At 49.2% G+C, this 26,621-nt stretch overlaps 2 pseudogenes; both read right to left on the reverse strand.

Annotated features, from left to right (window-relative positions):
• LOC104656846 overlaps positions 1–10,801 on the reverse strand; it is a 28,914-nt pseudogene extending 18,113 nt beyond the window's left edge.
• A 7,800-nt stretch (positions 10,802–18,601) lies between these two features.
• LOC104656848 overlaps positions 18,602–26,621 on the reverse strand; it is a 180,008-nt pseudogene continuing 171,988 nt past the window's right edge.

Below are 26,621 nucleotides of genomic sequence, written 5' to 3' on the forward strand. Positions count from 1 at the left end.
GGTCAATGGCTTGCAACAGTCAGGATGCCAGTTAGGGCATAGGACTTCCAAGCACCTAGTTCCAAAGTGCACACTGCTGATGCCACCTGGCCCACGCTCTGATGGCTTCTTACAGGATGCCTTCCCCGGGAGGGTGGAACAGCAGGCTACCAGGATGGGAGGGAGCCCCAGAAGATGCCCACTGCCCTCGCACTGATCAGCCTTGAGAGAGGCTGGCTTTTCTAGCACTTTTGGTATCCTTCAGGTATAGTACAGATATGGCATCTTACTCCACAGTCAGCCAGATGCATACCCTACGAGGGCCCTGCGTCTCAGAAGCTGTTTGTCCTACTCTAAATCACCTTTATTTTCTGTTTCTCTGCTCAAGTTTGTCTCTTGGCAAAAATCCAAAGACAGCAAGATTTTTGGATGTTGTTTCTAAAACAGGATGGGTTTTCAATGTGTCGGTGTTGAATTATGGGAAGACACTATAGGGAAGGAAATCGCTACCGTTATCAAGAAACTCATTTTTGTAAACTCATTGTCTATTTCTTGAGGACTCTTCCTTTTACTGTCGGCCATGTCTGACGGATGGGCAATTTGACAGAAAACAACCTATGACACCATTGTTTTCATGTGCACTTTTTATTAAAGTGGTTTTTCTTTGTGAATGTAGCCATACTTTAAATAGACAAGCAATCTACTTAACCATTGTGATTAAAAACTTGTCCTTTTAGTCAGCACTTCAAATTTCTGATTTGCTTGGCAGGAATTCTCAAATTTTGATGTAAAGCAAGTTATTTTAGTGTATGTAGAATCTTGGGCCATAAATAATCAGTTTAAATTTGCCTCTGTAAAGCCTTGAATTCTCTCCCTCCTTGTATGACAGTGTTTGAAACATATTTCCTGTATCTCTGGTATGGTAAATAATTTAAACCAAGTAAGAGAGTGTAATCAAGATAAACAGCAATAGCCTAAAACAAAAACAAAATAAACACACTTAAGTTATTTACCTGAGATACTGATGCACTCAGGTAATCCTGGCATTTGGGGAGGTGAAGGTGGGAGGATGGTTTGAGGCCAGGAGTTGGAGACCAACCTGTGTAACATAATGAGCTCATTTAATCCCTTGCCATTTTGGCACCAAGACTGTTTTAGTGGAAGATGATTTTTTCCCCAGGCTGGGGGTATGTAGGGGGACAAGGCTGAGAGTTGGACACAATGAGGAGGGTGGTGAGCATCAGGACCACAGTGGGCATGGGGTGTGGCAGGGCTTTGGGTCACAGCAGTGTGATGGGGGCAGGGATTAGGCAGCAGTTCTGCGAGTAGGACAGGGTGTGGCAGCGGGAGAATAGGTAGTATGGTTTTCAGATGAAACTGTTCCACCTTAGGTCATCCTCAGACATTATATTTTCTTAAGGGGGTCGCCACTTAGGTTTTTCGCATGTGCAGTTCACAGTAGGGTTCCTGTGAGAATGCAATGCCTCCACTGATTCCACAGGTGGCGGGGATCAGGCAGTGTGAGTGGTTCATCACCTGTTCTGTATCCAGGTTGCTAACTGGCCACAGATAGGTACCAGTGGGAGGCCAGTGTTTGGGGATCCCTGATCTCTTGTATATTTCAAATCACTAAACATTTGTAAAATATTTAAAATATTCTCCCCCCAAGAAAGCATGTACTTTAGGTGAATTTAATCATTTATCAAAATATCAGGCTTGGCGTGTTGTTTCACCCTTGAAATTCCTCAATTTCATAGCCCCATACCAGCAGATCATTTGAGCCCAGGAGTTCGAGACCAGCTTTGGCAACATGAGGAAATCTGTTTCTATTATAGCACACACACATACATACACACACACACACACACACAATTAATGTAGTGAGTGCCTGTACTCCCAGCTACTTGGGAAGAGAGATGTGGCACAATCACTTGTGGCCGGGTGGAGGATGCTTCAGTGAGCAGTGCACTTCGGTTAAAGAAAACTGAAGTCTCTAAGCAAAAAACAAAAAAGAAAATAAACAAAATCACATTGTATCTCGTAAATGTATAGTTTTCAAATTAAAGTATTTAAATGGGGGCATCCTGTAAACAAAATCACATTGTATCTCGTAAATGTATAGTTTTCAAATTAAAGTATTTAAATGGGGGCATCCTGTGTATTGCAACTTTAGAAAATTACAAAAGCTTTTATCTAATTTTCACAGACAAGTTTTTGTGAGGTACATAGTAAAATGCAGCATTTGTCTATGAAGTCAGTGCTTCTTTTGCTCTGTATGTTACACATTTTTAATATTTCAAGTAAGAAATACTAAAAGGATGTCAGCATCTGTAAGGCTATTTCACTTGAGATTTCAACACAGTATGTACTAAAATTTTATCTTTGGGCTTCCTTATCATTATCTAAATGTAGATAATATTTTACCATTTACAGGAAAATGATAGAAGCAGATCAGCCCAGCAAGCTGTTCATCTGTTGCCTAAGTAGAGAAGCAAATGAAAAGATGCTTAAAGCAGTATTTGGGAAACATGGTCCCTTGTCAGAAGGTCACTCTTAATACTCTTAATAAAACATCTCAATATATGGCAGCAGGTGAAAGGTCTGTGGTAAGGGCCACCTACTACTGTGAAAGAGAAGCAAGCAAAAGTAAATTATTTTTGCAGAAAGTGAACAAAATAAAATTTAAAAGGCAGACTATATGGTTGACTTAGTATTAAGAATCATAGTAATGATGTGAAATGCATTTTTTTGTTTGCTATAACTTCAGATGATTAGTACTATGGTGAGTTCTTTATATTAGTGTAAAATGTTTTCATGTATTTTAGTTCTTTTTAAGAAAGATTGAACCAAGAAGTGCAGAGGCTTCACATTTATTACTTTTGAGAACCCTGCAGATGCTAAGAATGCTGCCAAAGACATGGAAAGGTAAGAGTCCCTAGTGAATAATATGCTAACTCTATTTTTCAATTAACAGTATGACTAGGTCTTTTTAATGACTAAACTTTTGAAGATAGCAGAATGCCATATGAACCAAAGTGCTTTAACCATCCTCTTCTTTTTGCCATATAAATGAAAGTGTAGTTGAAAGAATATAGGAATAAACATTATATAAACTAGTATATGGTAATCCAATCTCCATGTTTGTAATTCAATATGAGTGTCAATAGGTTTTCAAAGCTTACAAAGAATTTTAAAACTTAGAAGAAATCCTCAGGAAAATGTGAGAAAGAAGTCAATATCTATTAAATTCTATGAATGGAATTATTTCTATTTTATGGAAATAATTCTGTACCATAGAAACACTGTAGATTCTCGACACCTAGATTGACTTACAAGAAATAAATCTTCTGTAGAAAACACTTAGACAGACTCATGAGATGGAAACATTCTTTCCCACTCTCTGAAAATACATTCTAGAGAAAGTGTATTTAAATATGACCTTTTCATTTAAGAAAGTGTTAAGAAGTTGAAAACAGAAATATCAGGACATTGAAGTTGGATAACAGAACTAACGCATTCTTTCCCCATCTTTGTTCTTTTCTCCTAAGAATATATAGTTATCAGAGTGGTTTATGTAACACACATACATAATTACTGGTTTTCCCAGTGTGTTGGAGAACTTGTTTTGATCCAGTCAATGGTCTCTTGTCCTATTGAGTCTTAAATTCAAAGGAATTGTGTTTATTACAGCTTTAAACTTTTGGGTAATTCTATTAACTACTGAATTCCTTTACGCTGAAGTCAAGATCATTCCATTCTGGACCCTTTGGAGTTTTTTATGTTTTATAACATTAAATGTCTAAGTAATAATAATTTATCCTTCAAAAACAACTTAGATTTTATAGTTTCTTCCTCATTGTACATAGTAGGTATTTTTGTACTCCCTGTACCCTGTATATCACATCTCTTGGTGGTTAAATTTTCTTCAGTGCATAAATTTTCCTAGTTGTTTTTAATTCTGTTACATCTAGCACTTTCTGGTACACAGTAGACAGTACATTTTTATTCATTCTTATATGTTTATATCTGAAGGTGTGGTGGAACATGAGAGTTTCTTTTGGTTCATGGCATGGTGTCAGGACTTGAAGTAATTTTGACTTATGTAATCTATGATAAATTTTTTCCACTGGTTTTCAAGTAAAAAACAGGTAATTTGTGTTGATGTCATTTCTAAATTACTTCATCTCACATATTACATAAAAATAAATATGTTATACACAAGTAACTATTAACAATGGAAATAAAGGAGGTACTTAGAGTTCTCAGGGGGGATGAATAGTTTAAGAAATTCTGATTAACCTCAAAATACTAGGAAGCAAGCACCCATGTGCAAATCTGGGTAAAATATTTTAGGACTAGAAATAAAAAAAGTCTCAAGGTAGGAAAAATCAGCTTGGAAGAGATTTAAGATCTTCCACCAAGTAATAAAAGTCATGTAATTTTTAAATAGAGTTCTTAGCAGAACTGTTTTCAAACAACATTACTTTTGCCTATATAAAAGATTAAACTGAAGAAAGTTATTGTGAATTTAATTAGGACATTTAAGCATTTCTGAGAAATAATATGCAGTACTTGACTGAGAGTTGTTTTTAGGGGACACGTCTAAGGCCAATAAGAAATAAGTAAGGTAGATAACATGGAGGAGACCAACCACGGATCTCATTTAATGAAACAAAGAGTGAATACAGAATTTTAAATCATACAGAGATATTGTATGTAATTATGACCAAAATAAACAAACAATACAATATCAATAATATGACTAATCACTTTGAATAGATAACCATTTTTTTTTCTTTTGAGATACAGTCTCCCTCTGTCATCCAGGCTGGAATGCAGTGGCATGATCTTGGCTAACTGAAATCTCCGCCTCCCAGGTTCATGCCATTCTCTTGCCTGAGCTTCCCCTAGTAGCTGAGACTACAGGAACCTGCCATCACACCCAGTTTTTTTTTTTTTTTCCTCTTTGCATTTTAGTAGAAATGGGGTTTCACCGTGTTAGTCAGGATGGTCTCGAGCTCCTGACCTCATGGTCCACCCACATCGGCCTTAGGATTACAGGCATGAGCCACCATGCCTAGTCAATAACCTTACTTTACTAATGACATATTCTTTCATATACACTTAGCTTTTAAATAAGGGATGTGGATGCAAAGATGAAATTATGTATTGTAAAGAACCGATGTGCTACATTGTCTTATAGAATTTGTGATAGGTTAATTTTTCTTGGGATGTTATTTTTTAATACTGAAGCCTTTCAAGAAATTTGAATAACAGAATTTGTGTGTCTAACTTCATGGAAGGCATGTACTCAGTAAATGTCTCAAGTTTCACCTTGCGAATGACATGGTAAATTCAGGAAAACAAAAACAAAAACAAAAAAAAAAAAAAACAAGTTTGTTTCAAAGAAAATATCTAGAACTGAAATATAGTTTTAAAAAAGTTTGTAAAATGTGTTTAGGTGAAATGTGATCATTTTATTCATAGCATACTTAATACTTTTAGTTTTTGTATGGAAAAGCAATAAAAGCAGAAGCAGCCAACAAACCATCTTTTCAAAGTGGCGGTACGCAGAGAACACCATCTCCTTCAAGACACAGAAGCTCTTTAGGAAGTCTGAGATCAAAAGAGGAAGTAATGGAGGAACAAGAGAGTGGCATCACTCAAGTGGAGGACATTGGGGTAATATTTTAACATATAAAGATGAAATCATAGGAATGAAAGACAGTGTTTGAAGATGTAGAAGTTTCTCAATTATATCTACTTTCTATAAAAAGTAAATTAAATTCTTGTTAATGAGCAAAATGATGTGTAAGTACTAAAGAATTATTATAAGAATGATTGAACTTATATCTAAAAATTTGTTTCAAAATCTGAAATACTTTGCGTTGAAGTAATACAAATTTCAAACTGAATTGAGTTTATGATTGCTGATTGTTTGTACTCAACAGGATTGCTGCAGAACTCATTCCCATTCCTAATACTTTAGAGTTTCTTACTTTGGGGCCCCAAAGTTCATAGAAGTTGCATTGTCAAAATACAATGAAATCACGAAAACCTTCCAACAGGACATTAGCAACTCAGTATTTTAGGACTGATTTCACAGTATTTGTTTTCTGTGAATACACATACACACAAGTATACAAATCTATTCCTTTTTCATTTTGATATGGAGAATATGCACATTGGCCTGCCACACAGAATCTTTCATTTAAGGAATGTAGAACTTTAATTTCTCCAAAGAGTGTGTAACTCAGGAAAAGTCTAAAAATCACTGCTTCACAAATGAGTATGTAACTTTCTTTGCTGGAGGATGAGTCACTGCAAATGGTATTTATGACAGATTTACTCAATAGGAATGAGGGGTCAATTTTTACTTAAAAAAAACAAAAAGCAAACCGTGCATTAAAATATACTTATAAATTGTATTATATATTAGCCAACCTTCAAAAACCTAACATTTTATTTGGAGTTTGAAAAACTACACGTATAATTCACTGGAGATGTTTTCTCGGTTGAAATTTCAGTGTATGTTGCATTCTAAAAGAAAGATTTTTGTGTCTTTTTTAGTCTCAGTTGATCTTGAGGGTGAAGTTTAATAATACTCTCCCACATGAGAATGTCCCTGTTGATACCTGTGACACCACCAGGGAAATGGAATGTATCCACATTTTTTGTAGATATATAAATGTTTTTTCATTATTTAAAATGGAATTCTTAAAGATTAAAATTGAGCACAGCTTAAGCTGAAAATTACTATTTCATAAAAGAACTGTAAGGACCTTTTAGTTGACAAACATCACTGTTTCTTAAATGGCTAAATTTTAGATGTTTAGGGTCACACATCTGGGATGATGCTTCTGTGTGTGTATGTGTGTGTGTTGTGGGATCTTACACACCTGAGACGATGTGTTGTGTGTGTGTTGTGGAGGGGTGGTTTTGTGTGTTGTGGGGTCTCCCACACCTGGGATGATGTTGCTGTGTGTTTTGTGGGGTCACACACCTGAAATGATGTGTGTGTTGTGGAGGGGTGATGTTTTGTGTGTGTGTTGTGGGGTTGCACACATATGGGATGATGTTGCTGTATTTGTGTGTTGTGGGGTCACACACCTGGGATGCTGTTTCTGTGTATGTGTTTGTATGTTGTGGGGTCACACACCAGAGATGATCTTTCTGTGTGTGTGTGTATTGTGGGGTCTCACACACCTGGGATGATGTTGCTGTGTGTATCTGTCTGCTGTGGGGTCAAACACCTGTGGTGAAGTTTCTGTGTGTGTTGTGGGATCACACACCTGAGATGATGTTTGTGTGTTGTGTGTGTTGTGGGGTCTCACACACCTGGGGTGATGTTGCTGTGTGTGTTGAGGGGTCACACAACTGGGATGATATTGCTGTGTGTCTGTGTGTTGTGGGGTCACACACCTGAGATGATGTTACTGTATGTGTGTCTTGAGAGTGTGTGTTGCAGGGTCTGCACACATGCGTAATGCTATCTGGAGGTTCTGTTTTGTTCTCTGGGTCCTGTCCTTGTCCCAATTCTGATCACAGACTGAGAGGGACTGCGCTGCCGCACCCCCATCCCCATGCCAACTCTAACAGCAGAAGTCCCAGATGTGGTCGCCTGCCCCCAACTCTTTCTGGGGCCCGTTCTGGATTCCAAACCTTCCTCTTCAAATACTTTGCTGTACAGGTCTGTATGTCTTGATCCAATTGCTGTGATTTATATTTTCCATAATTCTCTCTGGTCAGGAATTTTCAGATTTATGGCCCACGTGCACTCTGCTATCCTGTGTTCTGGAGAAGGCAGTCAGCAACTGGCCTGCCTGCTGTCATCTGGGAGTGCACTCTCCTGCACTGCTCTTCCCTGACCAGGACCTAGAGTGCACCCCTCACATGGGAGCCACTCCCGCCTGCCTCCGCCTTTTCAGGGGGTGGCAATGTCTCCTTCTTAGCCCTGCCCTCCTCCCTCACCCCCTACCCAAGGCAAAGTTTCTCTGCCTCCAATGGATTGAGAGCTGGCATGGATAGATGGGGTCTGGGGCTGGGGGTTAGGCCTGCAGATCTCACGGAGACCCCAGGGAAGTGGAAAGCAGAGGGGCCCTATAGTCTCCAGAAGGGATGAAGCCTGCATTTTGAGGGAAAACCAGTGGGAATCGTCTGATGTGCATCCGGGCACCATCCTGGCTGTAGCAGCAGATGGTATGTGCTGGCCAGTCCTGTTCTCAGCTGACCAGGATGCTCTGCCCTTGGGCAGCCCCTACCTTGCTTTACCCCATGTCTCCCAGGGTCCCCGTGTAGAAGCAAATGCACTATGGAGGGGGCTCTGAGGCTTTATTCACAGGCGGCTCTGGGGGATGGAGGCAGCAAGGACAGAGATGGGGGCGGTGCTCCAGAATGGCCTCTCCACCCCAGGATTATCAGGGAACTCCTGATGGATTGTGGGGGCTGGAGGATGTGGAGTCCCACGAGTGCTAGAGGGTCTCTGCCTCGAGGGGCTTTTCTGGCCTCTCTGCTTCTAGTGCCCACCCATTTTGCCCTTGGCCTGGAACCCAATTTTCTTGCTGCTGCAAATGGAAAACAAGTGGTCCTTGAGGGTCAAGGCCTCTGGCCGTGCTCCTTCTACTCCCCAACCCTCAGAGGATGGTCAGCCCGATGCCAGGCTGCTCTCAGGGCGCACAACCAGCTTCAATCCAGGCAGTGCACACTCACCTGTCCTTGACTGGCTTGGGTTGTTAGTGTGGCTAGGGGGCGGGCATGTGTGCCTGGGACAACCTCCCTCTGTCCTCCTTTCCTTGCCTGACATACAACTGCAGACAGATTCCTGAGCTGGGGAAGACTGTCTTGGCAGATAGTGATAATCCTCCCAGACGCTTGCCTCAAAAGAGCTCATGTCCCTCCAGGCGGTGGCCTCCAAGTGATGGTGGTCCCAGGAGCCTGCCCCATTTGTTTGAGGCCTTGACATGGCTGTGAGCCAGGAGGAGCTCGGTGCAGGTGAGGGATGGAGGCAGCCGGAGGACAGGAGTGCTTTGGACTGCGAGGCCGGCCTGTTTCAGATGCGCTGCTCAGCTGGACGCAAGGCTGGCAAAAGCTGTGCCCTCCCACACATTCCTGAGCACCCTCAGCACATGCACACATGCACACACACAGGCACATGCACACCACGCCCACTGCCTGCCCACAGAGGGGCCTACAAGGACCCCTGACAGCACAACAGGGAGGCTGTGAGGTTACGTGCACCATGGAGGAGCCTGCTCCTGGGCACCACAGGGAAACCGGGGACACAGGAGGGAGAAGCATCCCAGAAAACACCCAAACTCCAAGTAGCCCCCAAACACTGCGATCCTTGGGGAAATGGAATGGGCTGTGCAGCTGGGCTGGGTGACAGGATTACCAGCGTGACATCGTTGGGAGTGCCCTGACTGCAGCCCCGTGCAGGTGGTCGAGTAGCTGTGCCAAGGGATTCCACAGCCTCCAGGGACATGATTTTATGGAAGAGGCATCACCATCCTGAGGAGTCTATGATTTTGCCCAGCATCACAGAGGAGCTCATGATGAAGCCCTAGCTGCTTAATTTCCTGTCCTAGGTACCATGGAGGGTGGGACATTCTACGGATAACTCATGGCCCAGATTGGCCTCACCAAAGGCCACCCTCAAAGCCCCATCTAGAGGTCCCTTGGCTGCCTTCTCCCTGCAGCCAGGGCCAGAGGGTGTGGTGGGCAAGTCCCACTGGGCTCCCTCCTCCTGACTCTGCCATTCCTCAGGGTTCCCATGCATGCAGGAGATGGAGGAGGTTCCAGGTCCCTGGCCTCAGGCCTGCACACGCTGGCCTGAGCAGCCTGTCCAAACTAGTCTCGTTTCTGTCCTCCTGTCCTCTTCAGGCCTCCACCAGCCCTTGTTAGGGATTGGTTAGAGCAGCTGGTCCCAAGGGCCCTTCTGCCCAGCATGGTGAAAGGACTGCAGGGCTACTTACTACTTCTGGGCCTGGTCGATGTGGCTCCTGAGTGTAGTGATCTGGGAACACTACAACTGGCTGACTGTGATGAAACCGAGGGCCAGGCGTGTGTGCGTTGGGTGAAAGCCCATCTCCACCACAGGGTGGGCTAGGCTGCTGGGGCCCTACGAGGGCTTCTCGGCTCCCTTACTGCCTTCTGGTTCCTTGTGCAAGGGGACACCATTCTTTGGTCCTCTGGTTTGTGCCTAGATTTACTCTCACTGGCTTGTACTCGACTGGACTGCCACACAGAGCAGCCCAGACTTGGCCATTTACCTTCAGTCTGCAGCAGGATGTGGGGCTAGAGGCACAGAGCATGGATGGGGTGAGGGTGCAGGTGAGACTTGTGGACACCTCCTTCCCAACTCTGGCTCCCTTCAACCTTGTCTCTGGGGCAGAGGAAGTGGTGAGGTTTCACTGAATAAGCCCCAAAGGCAGGACCAGGCCCCTGGAGTCCTTCAGCCACTGAGGAACAGGGGCCTTGGCAGCCTGGAAAGCAGTCACGAGGTCCTGCAGGGCCACCCCCTGGGGCTGAGCCCTGCAAAACTTAACCCTCCCCTCAGTTTGTCTTCACTGAGGTAGTCAATCTTCAGCGGCTTGCATCTGCAAGAATCTTCTTCATTTTGAGGGTCTTGCCTCTCTTCTGGTTAGCATGTAGTGTATAGGCCCAAAGAGAGGGGCCCGGTCTCTGGAGGGCACTGGGAGCAGCCCACACTGAAGGCTGCCACCATTCTCCCAACAGCAGTACGCACTTTGGCCAGAGAGCTGCTGTAGATGGCTCCAATGGAAGACAGAGCCTTGTTCTTCAGATCGTCCTCTGCCCTCCTCATGGTGTCCTCCTCCTCCCTTCTGGCCTTTTCCTCCAGTGAAGAGCCTGTCCCTAAGGTGCTCAGGGATGGAGGGAGTGCTGTGCTTTCTGGGCAGACTTCAGGGACCCACCCTGGGTTTATAACTGTCTGGAACGAAGCTCCAGATCTTGACCAGGATTGGTTCTCTTGTGCGGGTTTCTGCAGGGTGTGGGGACTTTAGTCAGTGGCTCTGATCATTGGCCAATGACAACAGGAAACCCAGGAGGAGGAAGGCCTCAGCTCCCTCCATTTCTCTGGGCCTGGGTCTCATTCGCTAATGAGGCAAGAGTGACAATGCTGCACTCCTCACTGCCAGTCTGTTCTGGCAATCCCTCTCGTCTGCACGAATCTTCTGCTGCTCTGTTCTCTCTGCACGGCCCTTCTGCAGTCAGAGAAAGGGGTCTGGTCGGCCTTCTCCCCTGCTCCTCCAAGGGTGCCCACCAGTCCCTGATAACTGCCCCACTTACGATTCTCAAGGATCCTTAACAGTGATCAGCTCCTCTTCCTCCTTCTTCTGGGCTTGGATGGATGGATGAATGGGTGAGTGGATATGTGGCTGTTTGGATGGAAGTAAGGATGGATGGATGGGTGGATGAATGGGTGAATGAGTGAATGGGTGTGTGATTGCATGAGTGAGTGGATAATGGATGGATGGGTGGGTGGTTATATGGGTGAGTGGATAATGGATGGATGAATGAATGGATGGATGAGCAGGCGAGTGGATGAGTGAGTGGAGGATGGAGATCGATGGGTTTGTAGGTGGGTGGATGGGTTGGTGGGTGGGTGGATGGATGAATGGATAGTTGGGTGGATGGGTGAGTGTATTGATGGGTAGATGAATGGGTAGGCATTACATGGGTGGATGGATGCATGGATAGAAGGATGGAGAAAGGAATAGAGATGTTTGTTTTCAGAGGGGTTTCCTCTGGTCCAGGAACAGATTACTTAGAATTGCCCAGAGCCAGGAGTCCCCAGCTCTGGGTGTTTGGGAGGAAGTCACCTTCTGAGGCCTAGCCTGGAGCCCAAAACCTGGAGTGTGGGGAAATTTTGGCCATGTTGACCAGAGTCCTGTAAACTTGCAAAGAAGTCCACTTTCTCCTTTTCCAGGATTAAGGTTTTGCTTTTCTGAACTGTGCGTATTCAAGAGGCAGGCAGGGTTTGACATGAAGCCTTCAGAAAATAGTGCCTCTGAGGAGCTGAGGGAATGGCAAAGTGAGGACCAGAACATCAAAGGTTGGAGGGCCTGCTCCTCAAAAGGGCTTCCCACTCAATGAAGGCTGCAGGGCTGAGTGTCAGGCCCCAGTGCAGGACCTGGGAGAGGAGGAAGAGGGAGAGGAGGGAGGACATCCCCAGGCTGTCTGCTATTTCACAGTTGTTAATTCATTCACCCATCTATTCATTCCCATGCTTTCACTCTCACTTTCTTCCTACCTCCTTCTCTTCCATCATTCTTCCCTGTCCATCCATTCATCCACCCATCAAATCACCTAACCATCCAGTCATTTATCCCTCAGTTTCATCCGTCCCTCCTGTCATCCATCCATCACTCATCTATACATCCATTCTTCCATCCATTCACTCACCTGTACATCCATCTGTCCATCCATCCATCCATCCGTCCATCTGTCCGTCCGTCCATCCATCCATCCATCCAGCCAGCCATCCATCCGCCCACTTATATACATCTATCCATCCATCCTTCATCCATCCATCTACCCATCCACACATCCATCCATCCCTCCCTCCCACCCTTCACCCATCCCTTCCTCCTTCCCTCCATCCCTCCATCAATCCACATATCCACTCATCCATCCACCCACCCACCCACCTACCCATTGACTCATTCATCCCTTCCTCCATCCATCCCTATGTCCAAACATTCATCCATCCTGTCACCCATTCATCTACCCACCCATTTACCCACACCCTTCACCCATTCATCCACCCACCCATCTACCCATCCACTCATCCTTCCCTCCCCTCATCCATCAACCTATCCATTCACTCACACACCTATCTATCCATCCATCCTTTCATCCATCCATTCATCTAACCATCCACACATCTACCCCTCCATTCATCCATCCACCTATGCATTCATGCTCCCCCGTCCATCCACTCATGTATCCTTTCATCTATCCAACTACCTACCCATCCATGCGTCCATCCATTCATCTATCTATCCATCCATCCATCCATTTATCCACTTATCCATTCCATCCAATCATGTACCCATCCCTTCATTAATCCCACCTCCCTTCTATCCATCCATACACCCACCCACCCATTCATCTACCCATCCACTCACTCATCCCTCTATCTCTCCCTCTGTCCATTCATTAGACCATCCCTTCATCATTCAATCCATCCACCCATCTACCCATCCACTCATGTATCCCTCTATTCATCCATCCATGTATCATTTCATCCATCCATCCATCCATCCATCCTGCCAGCCATCCAGCCATCCTCCCACCCACTCATTCATTCACCCATCTATTCACCCATTCATCTATCCATCTATCAATCTATCCACCCACCTGCTTACCCATTCACTCATACATCCCTCTACCCATTTATCCATTCCATATTTATCCACTCACCCATCCCTTTTCATACCCACCCAACCACTCATCCACTCACCCACCCACCCATCCATTCACCCACCTATCCATCCACTCATCCAACCATTCATCTATTCATCTATCCATTCGACTACCCACTTAACCATCCATCCATCCATCCATACATACATACATCCCCCCACCCACCCATCCACCCATTTGTCTGTATACAAAACCTTCACGGAGCACATACTGGGGGGTGTTGGGGAGACCCCGAGGTGGATATTGTCCTCAATGGGTGCACAATCAGGGCATGGAAATTTATATTGGGGTAGTCATGGTGGAGATAGGATATCACAGACATTCTGGAAAAGGAAACCTGGACCCCACCTATTGTGTGTGCCCTGACTTAGACCATCACAGAATTTATGTGCTGGAGTCTTACACTGCAAAGGCCATGAGACAGTCAGACTGCCTGAACCCAGAGACCACAGTATGCTGTGTGGTATGGGAATGGGCTGGTCACTGGCCCAGTCTTTCCATCCTGGCCAGCCCTGCCCGCTTAGTGAGTACAAGACAGTCAGCACATGGAAATACACAGGGAGCTTTATTACACAAAATGGGGGAGTGAGGGGTGGCAAGCAGACTTCAAGGGGGAGGCAGCATCGAGCATCCTGCATGGCCGTTGTCAGCCCTTGACCTGCAGTTTCCCGTTTGATTTGGGAGGTGACCTGCCTTCTCTGCACAGGCTATGCCTCAAACTCCTAATGTCCTAGAAGGCACTTGGCCTCTCCAGGGGTAATTTCCAGTGGTAATACTCCAGGGGTAATTGGCCAGTGATCAGGTGTTTCTTACCTCCTCCAAGTAATGAGAAGCAGAGAGGTTTGGGGGTGAGGGAACAGGTGGGGGGTCAGAGAGTGGAAGGGCAGGGAGGCTAAAAGGTCCAGGAGCAAAAGGAGGTGGTAGTGGGGTGCATCAAACAGGCAATGGTAGGCCATGCTGGCAACAGGAAGGAGCTTCTTAGCCAGGGCAGGGGGCAGTGTCTGGCCAGAATCTCCCCTGGGTACATGGAGGGTGCCACATGGCTGGAATTCCAGACCCAGGAAGCTGGAACATAAGCATGAGGTGCAGAGGGCATTAGGCTGGGGTCCAGAGAGGGCCACAGACCTGCCTCCCATAACCCCACAGAGTCTGCTCCCTGAACCTCTCTTTGCTGGCCTCCCTGCCCTGACCACACCCCATCTCCACCACGGGACAAGATGCCCTGCCTCAGAGGTCTGCTTCCCAGAGTCAGCACTTGTGCTCTGGGTCTGGACCTCTGGCTAGAAACCTGACTCCAGGTAGAGGGAAGGCGGCCTGCCTGCCAAGCAGCCTGTCTACCCCGGGAGCTGGAACTGAGGTTCTCATGGTTCCTGTAGTCCCGGCGTCCAAAGCAGGCTGGCAGCTAAGAGCGAGGTCTTGGCGGGCTCTTTGTCCCCACCCCTCCAGCAACTCTGTTCGTGCCTTGGCAGAGCCAGCCCCACCAGCAGCAGCCCCTAAGTCTCCCTCCTTCCCCAAACCAGACAGTCTCTGGCTTGGACAGATGCTATTTGTCAATGTCCTTGCAAACATGTGGTGCCCACAAACCAGGGTGAGCAGTTTCAAGAGACCACCCCAGCCAGGAGGTCTGTGGGAATATCCCATTTAGCATAGCTCAGCAAAAATTGCTCACCTTCAGACCAATCTGCCTCTGATGATGCAGCCTCAGCTTTCTTGAGTGTCTTGGCCACCACTCCTCACCACTGGCTCACAGTGGACGCACCTGTGGTCGGGCCAGTGACACTGGGGTGCCCCTCACGTGTCTCCATGCAGCCGCTCTTCCAGTCCTGGCAGTGGCCAGCAGCTGGCTAGGGGCATGCCTCTGACTTGGTTGGGGCTCACCTGCGTCTCCCACCCCAGTCCACATGGCATTGCGGCCTGACCCTGGCCGTGTACTTGAGCCTGCTTTCTGCCAGGTTGGCATGGAAGACAGAGATCCAGAGGGAGGTTCTAGTTCTGTCACTAGAGGGACTCGGCCTCTGTAACCTCATTTCTACACTTGGGGTGATGGTGGTATCACCCCAAAGTCCCCGAGGCACAGTGGAGGTCATAATGTCCCAGGCAGGTTCTGGGTGCTCAGAAAGCAGAATGGTCAGGTCTTCACACCCCTGGTCCCAGGTCGTCCCTGGACCAAGGGAGACACAGGTCTCCCACCTTGGGAGGGAAGAGGGCTGGCCTGACCACTGTCCCTCTCACCCCAGGACACAGCCATGCTCATATCAGACACGTCAATGGCACCCGAGGTGCATGGCCCGAGCCTCCAGGGAAATCCAGGCCCCCACTACCCCTGCTGCCCAAGCCAGGGAAGGACAGCCTGCATCTACAGAAGCTCCTGAGGAAGGCGCTTCTGTCCAGAAGATGACAGGGGGTATGCACCTCGCCCCACCCAGGGCCTTCCACACATCCCTGTCCCCCTTGAGAGAGGCCTGCCACGACCAGGAGGTCACAGCCCTGCACATTTTTGAGGGCCCGCACGCTGCCGAAGTCCCACACTCTCCTGAAGCCACATGCCCCAACGTGGCTCCGCATAAGATGGCTGCCCTACCCCACTCCCTGCACATCCCCGTCATCCACCACATGGTGTCACCACTGCAGAAGTCCACGTTCCCCTTCAGACTCACCCAGAACAAGATTCTAGCTGCTCACTTCATGGCCAAGGGGCTGCAAGTTGTAGCCCCCACCCCGAACCTGTCCAGCCCCTTAGTGGCTTCATCCTTGTCTCAGCCCTCTTGTCTAGGGGTACCCACATCACCCAGGTACACATCCAGTGGGTACCATCCCCACACGATGGGACCCCTGAGCCCTCCAGGACACTTGCAGAAGGGGGATCCAACAGCCAGAATGGAGATGTCCCCGACCATGTCCCCTCAGGGACCAGCCCCTGGTCGCAGTGGCTCACATCTGTGCACTGCCCACCACAGCCCAGGCTGCCAGTCACTGGCCTGAGAAACCCACTGTACTATGACTGCCACCTGGCTTCCAGACCTCAGTGCCCAGAGAGACTAGTGTCAAGGGCGTGGTGCCTATAGCTCCGACTTGCCCCATGCTGAAGCCCTCACTGCACAGTCTGGTCCTCACGGAACCTTGTGGAGAGCACCTGGAAGAAATCCCAACGGGTGGCCCCACCACTGAGGCCGAGCAAGTGTCCAGTCCTGCCTGGTCCTCATCCCCTGGCCTAGCATCAGGCCCTTACCTGTGTCCTGTCCCCACAGTTGCATCCAAGCCCTGACTCAGTGGCTGGACATGGCTCAAGAAACAGCTGCTGGAGGAGGCCCTGGAGCCTCTGTGCTCGGGGATGGAGCAGAGCCTGGAGCCAGAAGTGCCCACCCCCTTCGAGCAGAAGGTGCCCACTCCTGCCACATGCCGGGCCCTGCCTCCTGGGCCTCCAGGATGGGGGATGCCATGCTGTGACGCATGTTGGTGGCAGAAACCCAAGAGTGCCTGGTGGGGCCCAGTAGTAAGGAGCACACCACAGCCAGACTCACTTGCCTGCCCTCCCTGTACCAGCCTGGGTTCAATGCCCTGAACATGCAGGAGGCCACCCAGCCCCTTCCCACAGTCCACTCCATCCTGGAGCTGAAGAACTTCAACTGCACAGTGACCAGCCAGAACGGCTCCAGGGCCCAGGACCATGGGGTGGACAGAAGAGAGGCCTGAGACTCCAGCTGGGAGCCCACAGTCACTGCATGAGGATGCCCCAGGGCCCAACGGGAATGGGGTGCAGGGCAGCCTGGGAAGGGCAAAAGGAGTGTTAGGAGGGTGTCAGTTGGATGTCAGGAAGGTGGTCAGGTGAATGGGGAGGAGCAGGAGAACTGGACCCCCTGGGCTGCATTAGTGTAAGGGGAACAGAGAATGGGTCTGTGTTGGGATGAGGCCTTTGAATGAAAACTTTAGGTAATATGGCAGAGAATTGCACCTACTGACCTAGCCCAGGCTCCTCAGGGTACTGGGCCTCTCATCACTCCTCCCTTTTGCTGTCAAAGATTGGGAGCAGAAATCTGCTTGCTGAGGCATGGGCATGGTCAGACTGGCTTGACCATTGGTGTCAGGAGCAGAGTCAGCAGTTTTGCTGCCTGTGCTTCCTAATGGCAGAGCCAGACCCTGGGACTGGGGTGCAGAGGGTAGCCCCTAGTAAGAGTGGGACTTGGCACTGATACAAGTTCTCAGGGACAGGCAGGGAGGGGTTCATCATGGGGTGGAGGAAGGCCCACCGTGACCCGTCTCACTGCCCACCTCTGCTTCCCCCACCTGGGCTGACAGCCTGAGGGGGCAGAACTCGAGGGTTTGACTGGTGGTAGAGAGAGGGTCTCAGCATTGGCCATGCCAAGGGTTTGATAGCTGGATGAGGAGGAAGCCCTCAGTCCCAACTCTGAGAGAACAGGTTGGCCAAGCAAGGCTGAGAAGGGGCTGTGATCCCAGCAGGGACAGTGGAGGGGCCAGTCGGCAGTCAGCCAGGCTCTGGTGGGGGTCGCCAAGGACAGGAGTGAGACACAGAGGTACCAGTAAAAGCCTCAGCTGCAGCTTGAGAGTCAGGATTTAGCAGGGAAAGATGGTAGGAGGCCTGCTGCCTCACTCTGGGGTGTGATGGGTACTGGAAATGGAGCCTCAGGCCCAGGTTATTAACAAATGTGTGTCTAACCATGGCAGGAGTGTCGCTGCTGTCGGCAGCATGGGATGGGGAGGGCATCAAGACTCCTGAATGGCCATCTGGGACAGGGAGTAGGACCTAAGTTCCTGCCCCTCTATGGACCCCCAGCACACAGATGGGCAGGGACCCGGGATCCATGCCATCCACTTCCTTCAATGCTAGCCCTTTGGTGGCCAGGCTGACTCTCACTTCCCTCGTGAGCCCTGCTGGGGCTTTTGGGGAGTCCCAGATGGGAGCCTTGATCTTCTCTGGTGGAGCAGTGGCTGAGCTGAGCTGACTCTGGTGAAATGAGCAGATTCTGAATCTGATGTCAGGATAGGGAGGTGGAATCTGTGCAAGGCTGGGAGACTGAGCTGGTCTGGGTTCTAAGAAACTTGGGGCCCACCTTGCAGACTGCAACAGGGCTCCAGGTCACCAAGATCCCAGCACAGTGCACGTGTGTACACCTCATCCCACTCTGTGGGTTGCTGGGGACTCACCAAGATGGGAGGTCTAGGGTGCCAGGCCCCCTTCCACAAGCACCTCCTCATACTTCCCATGCCCGGTGGCCACAAACATACCTCTTCCCAAATGGGGTGCTCTGTTGGGGAAGGAGACCAAGATTGAAAGTGAGAGCAGCAGAAAGGAAATGATACTGTCTCTACCTCTGGGAAGCCCTTCTGTACCCACCCTGATTGCACCAACCACATTTAAGCTCTACTTTGTTGATGAGGCCTCGGAGCCTCCCTTCTGCTCTCAGAGGCTTTTTTTTGAGACGGAGTCTCGCTCTGTCGCCCAGGCTGGAGTGCAGTGGCTGGATCTCAGCTCACTGCAAGCTCCGCCTCCCGGGTTCACGCCATTCTCCTGCCTCAGCCTCCCGAGTAGCTGGGACTACAGGCGCCTGCCATCTCGCCCGGCTAGTTTTTTGTATTTTTCAGTAGAGACGGGGTTTCACCATGTTAGCCAGGATGGTCTCGATCTCCTGACCTCGTGATCCACCTGTCTCGGCCTCCCAAAGTGCTGGGATTACAGGCTTGAGCCACTGCGCCCGGCCTCAGAGGCTTTTCTTGATCATGTCTCCAGCCAGAATATCCTGTGGGCAGCAGAAGGATATATCACAAGTGCAGACTCCTGCATCTCAGGGAGTAGAAGCCCTGGGCCCTTCTCTCTTGCCTTGCTTACCTGGCCAGTGAGCCTGGGACCTGCCTGCCTAATCTTTTTCTGTGCAATCCCAGTGAAAGAGGCAGGGAAAGGAATAAAGGTGAGATTCAACTCCACTTGTCCAACACAGCCTTTGACATGAGCAAGGGTGAACCCAACCATACTGCAATGCCTCAGTGTTCTGTCTGCCCACATCCTGGACAGCCCCACGTTTGCCTTAACAAGGAAAACAGGCCTGCTGTTAAATTCCCAGATGCTGGCTCTGCAGCCCAGCCTTGCCCCTGGAAAGAACGTTACCTTGCAGGGCAGAGTCTTGGCTGCAGACTGAGTCTGCACCTCACCCGTCTCCTACTGATTCTTGGTGCTGGCCACGGCCATGCTGGGCAGCTCTATGGAGGCCTGGCAAGGGGGACTGGCCAGCGGTCTGCAGAGGAGGCAAAGTGTCAGGATTACTTTGGTGGATGGCCACCATGGACACATCAGTGGGTCACACTGGGCAACCCTCTGCTCTGTCTTTGTATTTTCCCTGGGAGCACTTTCCCAATGCAGCCCTAGCATGGGGATCACTGAAAAGATGTGCCTTCCTCCCTCCAATGCAATTGTGAGACACCTCCCTGTACTGAAGAGCACTTAGGAGATTATGGCGCACAGGACAGATGTGGGTCTGCCTCCATGCTGCTCATGGGGTAAAGCTGGGGGACCATGGTTGCGATGGAGGGGCATTGAATGGATGGAGGGACAGTGGTTAAATTGCAAAGTATTGGTTGGATGGAGGAGCATTGATTAGATGGAGTAGCACTGGTTGTATAGAAAGGTGTTGATAGATGAAGGAATATTGATTGGATAGAAAGCTATTGATTATATGAGGGAGTATTTGTTAGATGGAGTGACTTTGATTAAATGAAGTAGGATTGGTTGGATACAGACATACTGTTCAATGAAGGGGCACTGATTGCATGTGACGACATTGATTGGATGAAGGAGTATTGGTTGGATGGAGGGGCACTGGTAGGATGGAAAGGTATTGACTGGATGGAGGAGGAGTGAATAAATGAAGGAGTACTGATTGCACGGGAAGTATTGGTTGGATGGAGGAATATTGATAGGATACAGGAGCATTGATTGATAGGATGCAGGATTACTGGTTGGATGGAGAGACATTAATTTGATAGAAGAATATTGGTTGGATAAAAGGGTGTTGGTTGGATAGAGGAACTTGGATTGGATGGAGAAGTACTGGTTGAATGGAGGAGAATTGGTTGGTTGAAGGGGTAATAACTGACATCAGAAGAACTGGTTGAATGGAAGACTGTTGATTGGGTGAAGAGGTAATGTATGGATGCAGGATCATTAATTGCACAGAAAAGCACTGATTGGATGAAGGAATACGGTAAGATAGAGTAGTGCTTGTTGGGTGAGTACTGGGTGGATGGTAGGGCACTGGGTAGATGAAGGGGCACTGATTTAGTTGAGAAGTATTAGTTGGATGGAAGGATACTAGTTATATGGAGATGTCCTGATTAGATAAAGAAGTATTGGTTGAACAGAAGGGCACTGATCGGAAGCAGAGGCATTAACTAAGTGAAACTATTTGGTTAGATGGAGGCATATTGGCTGGATGGAGGGAAATTGGTAGAAGGTCACTGACTGAATGGGAAGGCATTATTGGATGGAGGGGCACTGACTGGATGAAGTTGTTTTGGTTGGCTGGAGGAATATTGGTTGGATGAAGGGGAACTGATTGAATGGAGGCACACTGAATGAATAGGAGTATTGTTTGGATGAAGGTTTATTGGTTGGATTGAAGGAAGCTGATGGATGAAGGAATATTGGTTGGATGTAGGGACATTGAATGTAGGAGTATTGATTAAATGAAGGAGCAATGATTAGATAGAGGTACTATTGAATGGAGGGTTGTTGATTCCATGGAGAGCCATTAATTGGATAGATGATTATTGGTTGGATGGAGGGCTATTGGTCAGATGGAGAAGCATTGATGGATGGAGGAGAATTGATTGGATGGGAGGGACACTGACTGGATGAACGGGCACTGATTGGATGCAGAAGCACTGATTGGATGGAGTAGTATTGGATGGATGGAGAAACCTTGATTGGATGGAGGGACAGTGATTGGATTAAGGAGTACTGGTTGGATAAAGGGGCACTGGTTGACTGTAGGAATATTGGCTGGATATAGGAGCACTGACAAGATGAAAGGGCATTGATTGGATGCAGGAGCAGTGATTGCATGGTGGAGTATTGTTCTGATAGGGGGCATTGATTGAATAGAGGAACCCTGAATATTGTGGAGTTTTGGTTGTATAAAGGAATATTAATTGGGTGCAGCAGCACTGATAGGATGGGAGACTATTGGTTGGATGGAGCAGCATTGATTAAACGGAGGGGCATTGAATACACGGAGGGACATTGATTAGATGGGGGAACACTGGTTGGGCAGAGGGGCACTGATTGGATGGAGAAGTATTGGCTGGATAGAGTGTTGGCTGAATAAAGTGGCTTTGATTGGATGGAAGGGCACTGGTTGGATGAAGGAATGGTGCCAGAATAGAGGAGGGACCTTCCAGGAGAGGGGAGCCAGGTCACACCTCGATGGCCTGCGTGTATTCTTCCAGCTGCTGGTGAATCTTGGAGATGTGCAAGTCTGGCTGGCACTTCTTCACACTGTTATTAGAGGGTAGAAGATGAGTCAGGCCCCGTGTCTCCCACAAGGCTTCTCCCAGCCTGCCCAAACCTCTCCCAGAGCCCTGCTTGGTCTCTTGATCTTTCCCCTGTGACTCCTCTCCAACCCCACTTAGGGAAATCTACTCTCTGAGCTCAGAGAGCAGACAGACAGACAGACAAACAGGCCTCTTTTCTGTGGAGCAGTTTAGGGACTCAGTCCTGTCAATGAGTTGCAGAGGTTGGAGACAGGCACAGGCCTGCAGCAGCCAAGGCAAGCCCCATCCTCCATCCCCCCAACCACTCCACCCACCAATCCAACCCCCAACCCTTATATCATGGGGGTTTGCTGAGCACCAGGCAATGGAGAAATAGCAGATAAAAGCCAGGCCTGGGCCTGCTCTTCCTGTGGCTGGTATGTGGCATTGGCCTTTTGGGTATTAGTCCAAGAGAGGGGAGAAGATAGCGTGCTTGACAGCTTGACCTACTTTGGTGGTGGGGCTCATGGGAGGCAAACTCTGTTTGATGGTCCCCGCCAAGACTAAGGGGCTGGGTATCCTGGGCTGCTAATATTTCCGGTCTTAGAAAACAAACAAACAAATAGACATCCCAAGTGATCCCCTGCTTGAACGCCTCCTGCCTCACCCAGCACCTGTGGGAACAAATGCTGTCCCCTCCATAAGCCTCAGGTTCTCTATGGCCCTGAAGTACTATAGTTCTAGAGCTGGTGGTGAGGGACTGAGGAGCTTGGGGAATTGTCTCCGGATCTTGCAAGAAGGTATCCGAGCCTTGCCCTCTCTAAGAATGTGGGCCCAGAAGGGGCTGCAAGGTTTAGGGGTGTGGGGTGCTGACCCACTTTGGCCTAGTCCCACAGGGCCCACAAAGTGGTGCAGACAGCAAATGCGTACTCATCCCTGGGGTGGGGGTGCACCCAGACCCTCTGAGGCTCCAGAGCCATAGATGTAAAAATTGACAGAAAAGTGAATCAGGAAGTGTGAGAAACGTGGGGGACTCACCCCAGAAACCCACTTCAGAATGACACCTTGACTATGTCCAAAATAGCTTGCTGTGCAGGGGACCCTGCTCCCCTTTGGGGCAGAATTTGGCGGATCTTGTCCTCATTGTACCTGCTTGTCAGCACTTCATGGATTTGTTTTTTTTAACACTTCCAGAGGCATCACAGAAACACCTCAAAGGTGTGAGGCCACTCTCACACAGCCATTGTGCAAAGAGCTAACAGCTACGTATCAATGTGATGGCTACAGCCAAAACCAGCATGGGGACCAAAGCCAGCAAACACAGGGTTTTCAGGCCTGGGCTGATTTTCTCTAGGCCGAAAGACTGAGAGTACACAGCACCACTGGGAGCTCCAGGGAGTCACCCAGGCCCTCCCTTCTGGGGACCAAGGTCCCTCACACAACCCATCCACACATTCTGTCCACTTGCTTCCCTGTGTCTCCCAATGCTCTTCTTCGGAGCTGTCCACTGCTAGGGACTGTCCACTCCTCCCTGGGCCTGTGCTAGTGTCCCTGCAGCCTTCCTGTCCCTGGATGTGCTGGCCCAGAGACAAGAGCCATGTCCCTGGCACTGCAACACCTCCTTGCTTCCCATCTGGGAAAACTAGCCCTCTCTGCTGGGCTTTCACTCGGCAGAGTCTCCACCTAGCTACTGTGAGCACATCCCTGGAGCACCCGACATAGGACAGGAGGGGCCATGGGCCTATGGCAGTCGCACAACCATAAAAGCCAAGGCTTCCTGGGCTGTGCCGACAAAAGCTGGGGTGTGGATTCTCATTACCAGCTGTGCCTGCTGCCGTTCCTCTTCAACAATCTCCTTAGTATCATGAGCTCCTCTCACCTGGATCCCTTTCCCCATCTGCTCTCAACCCTGTATTGTGGCATGGCCTCTGCACCTTGTGCTATGGCTGCATTCTCGGAGTCTTAGGAAGCCAGAGACAGAGCCCAGGGCCTGACTCAGCACTCTCCTGGTTCACTCCAGGCTTTGTGGCCAGCTTAGTGCTCTACTGCTCCCACCCTCCCCAGCAGGGCTGTAGAGAAGCTGAATGACCAGCAGAACAAGGAGGCCTCTGGACACAAAAATCACCAAAGAGCAAGCACGGCCATTGCAGATGCCTGGGCTCCCCACTGAACAGCTGAAGACAGAATCCACTGGAAAACTGAGGTGCTGCAGGAGGTGCTGACCCCGCCAGGAGCATGTGCACACGAATACATATGGGCTTGCACATGGGCACACATGAAAACAGGCATGCACATGCATACAGGCATACAGGCACACATGGGCACACAGGAACACAGGTATGTAAACACACGGGCACACACGCATATGGGCCGTCACACAGGCACATGCACATGGGCACAGACATGCATACAGGCATGTGCATGCAGGCACACACATACACAGGAACACACATGGGCACACACACAACCACACAAATACATGGGCACATACATGGGCACACAGATGGGCATACACACATGGGCACATACAGAGGCATACACGGACACATAAGCACACACACAAGCATACACATATGGGCACACATATACACAGGAACACACATGGGCACAAACAGGTACACAAAAGCACATACACAGGCATACGTGTGCCTATGCCCATGGGCACACACATGCACACACACAGGCACATGCACATGGGCACACACATGCACATGGGCATGCACACATGGGCATATAAATACACAGGCACATACGGGCACACACACACCACACATACATGGACACACACATGGGCATACACACATGGGTGTACATATACACAGGCAAACACATGGGTACACACACAGTCACACACAGGAGCACACACAGGCACACATGGGGCACACACAGGCACACACGGGCACAAACAGGCACACACATGGGCATACACACATGGACACACATGCATGCAGAGGGGCACACACACACACACATGGGCACATGCACATGGATACACGGGTATGTGCACACAGGCACACATACACATGGGCATACACACATGGGCACACACTCTGGCATAGGTACACGCATACAGTACATGCACTCCTGCTCTGTAGCCTCAGACCCTACCTGCACTTGGGAAGACTTCCCTGCCTTCTGCTCACTTTTAGGGCTCCCTTTGGTGTTTACTACAAGCAATGGAGTTTCTTCCTGTGCCTTTGTGGCCCTGAAAGGAACCACTGTCTCTCTTCTGTATTCAGTTGTCAGAAGACCTACAGGTGAGCAGCCCCATACCTCACCCAGGGCTGTACACGCAACAGGTGCATCTCCATGCATGTGGGACCCAAGAGTGAAGCTCTCCAATCAGCCCCGTGGGCCTGACCCACAGGTCGAAGGGAGGTGGCACATGGGAGCCTGTGCTCTGCCCCTGCTGCCCCTTACCCTGGATGGCTTGCAGGGTGCTAGAGTGGGTCCCAGTGCAAAGCCTGGAGGTGCAGGAGCCAGGGACACCCTGCCTGGGCTGCTCCAGGCTGCCAATGGAGGGTTGACTGTAGGAGATGCTGCGGGCTGGTACCTGTGTCAGAGTCCTTCTGCTCCCCATTGGCGCTGGCAGTGAAGGGCTGATTCCGCTTGCTGCCTCATTCCCTTACCTCCTTCCCACCATCACCATGCTCCAGGTTTTGGGGCTTTGGTTAGAAAACTTCATCTTTATCCTAGAAAAGAAAGGGTTGGTTTCAGTTGTGGTTCCCAAATTAAATTCTCAAGCTCTCAAGATTTTGTTTCATGTGCCAGGAGAAGCAAATCTCTTATTTGAGCAATGAACACCTTTCCTCCACCCCAGGGCATGGCTGTGTAAGGCTGGCCACTGACTGCAGAACCTTCAAACAGAAGCCTGGGGCAGGGCTGTGGCTCAGTCCCGACTCTGGCCCATTTCTCCTCCTGCTTACTGGAGGGATGCTCGGTACTCTGGTGTGTGTGTGGAGAAAGCAGAGGAGAGAGACACGTGCTACCTCCCACTCCACTCCCTGCCTTCCTGGGAGGTACTGAACAATGAGGAAAAACAAGCGCTTTGCTTTCTCAAAAGAGAGGTGTTGCCACGCATAGCCATATTCCCATCAGGAGCCTCACTGTGGAGTGAGGTTTGGCAGGGCCTCCTGGGGTGCCTGTCTTCCCCAGGTGAGAGGCAGGGCATGGCTCCCTCCACCCTCAGTTCTGAGTTCTGGCCAAGCACTTCTTACTCTGCCTATCTCACACTGGCTGTGCTGCAGTTTTTGCCTTTTCCATTCCTGAACATGGACTTTTCCACTATTCTAGAGGCCACTGTGCAGCCCCCAGCCCCATCTCTGCCTTCCTGGAGAGGTGGGAGGAGCCCCTGCAGGGTAGCACAGTCCCTTGAAGGCCTGAGTGCAGAGCCCAACCACCAGGCAAGAGGCAGGGCAGGGACTGTGAAGTCCCAACTCCAGCCCCAGTACCAAGGTTGGCATTGAGCAAGCATCTGCCTCAGTGGCATAATCCACTGGCTAAAAGATGTGCCCTGGGGATGGGGGAGGGAGCTGGTGTGACACACACGCTAGGGATGTGGGGTTTCTGTAATTTCTGCAGTCTCCTGAACTGTAGATGGGTTCATGTACATGGTACAATTCAGAGTTATAGAGGGAGAGGGAGAGGGTGGGGAAGCCCAAACCCAAACCTGGACTGGGGAGCGTGCAATAGTGGGAGCACCGATACAGACTCAG

This window comes from Rhinopithecus roxellana, chromosome 22, assembly GCF_007565055.1.
Source record: "Rhinopithecus roxellana isolate Shanxi Qingling chromosome 22, ASM756505v1, whole genome shotgun sequence".
Classification (NCBI taxonomy): Eukaryota; Metazoa; Chordata; class Mammalia; order Primates; family Cercopithecidae; genus Rhinopithecus; species Rhinopithecus roxellana.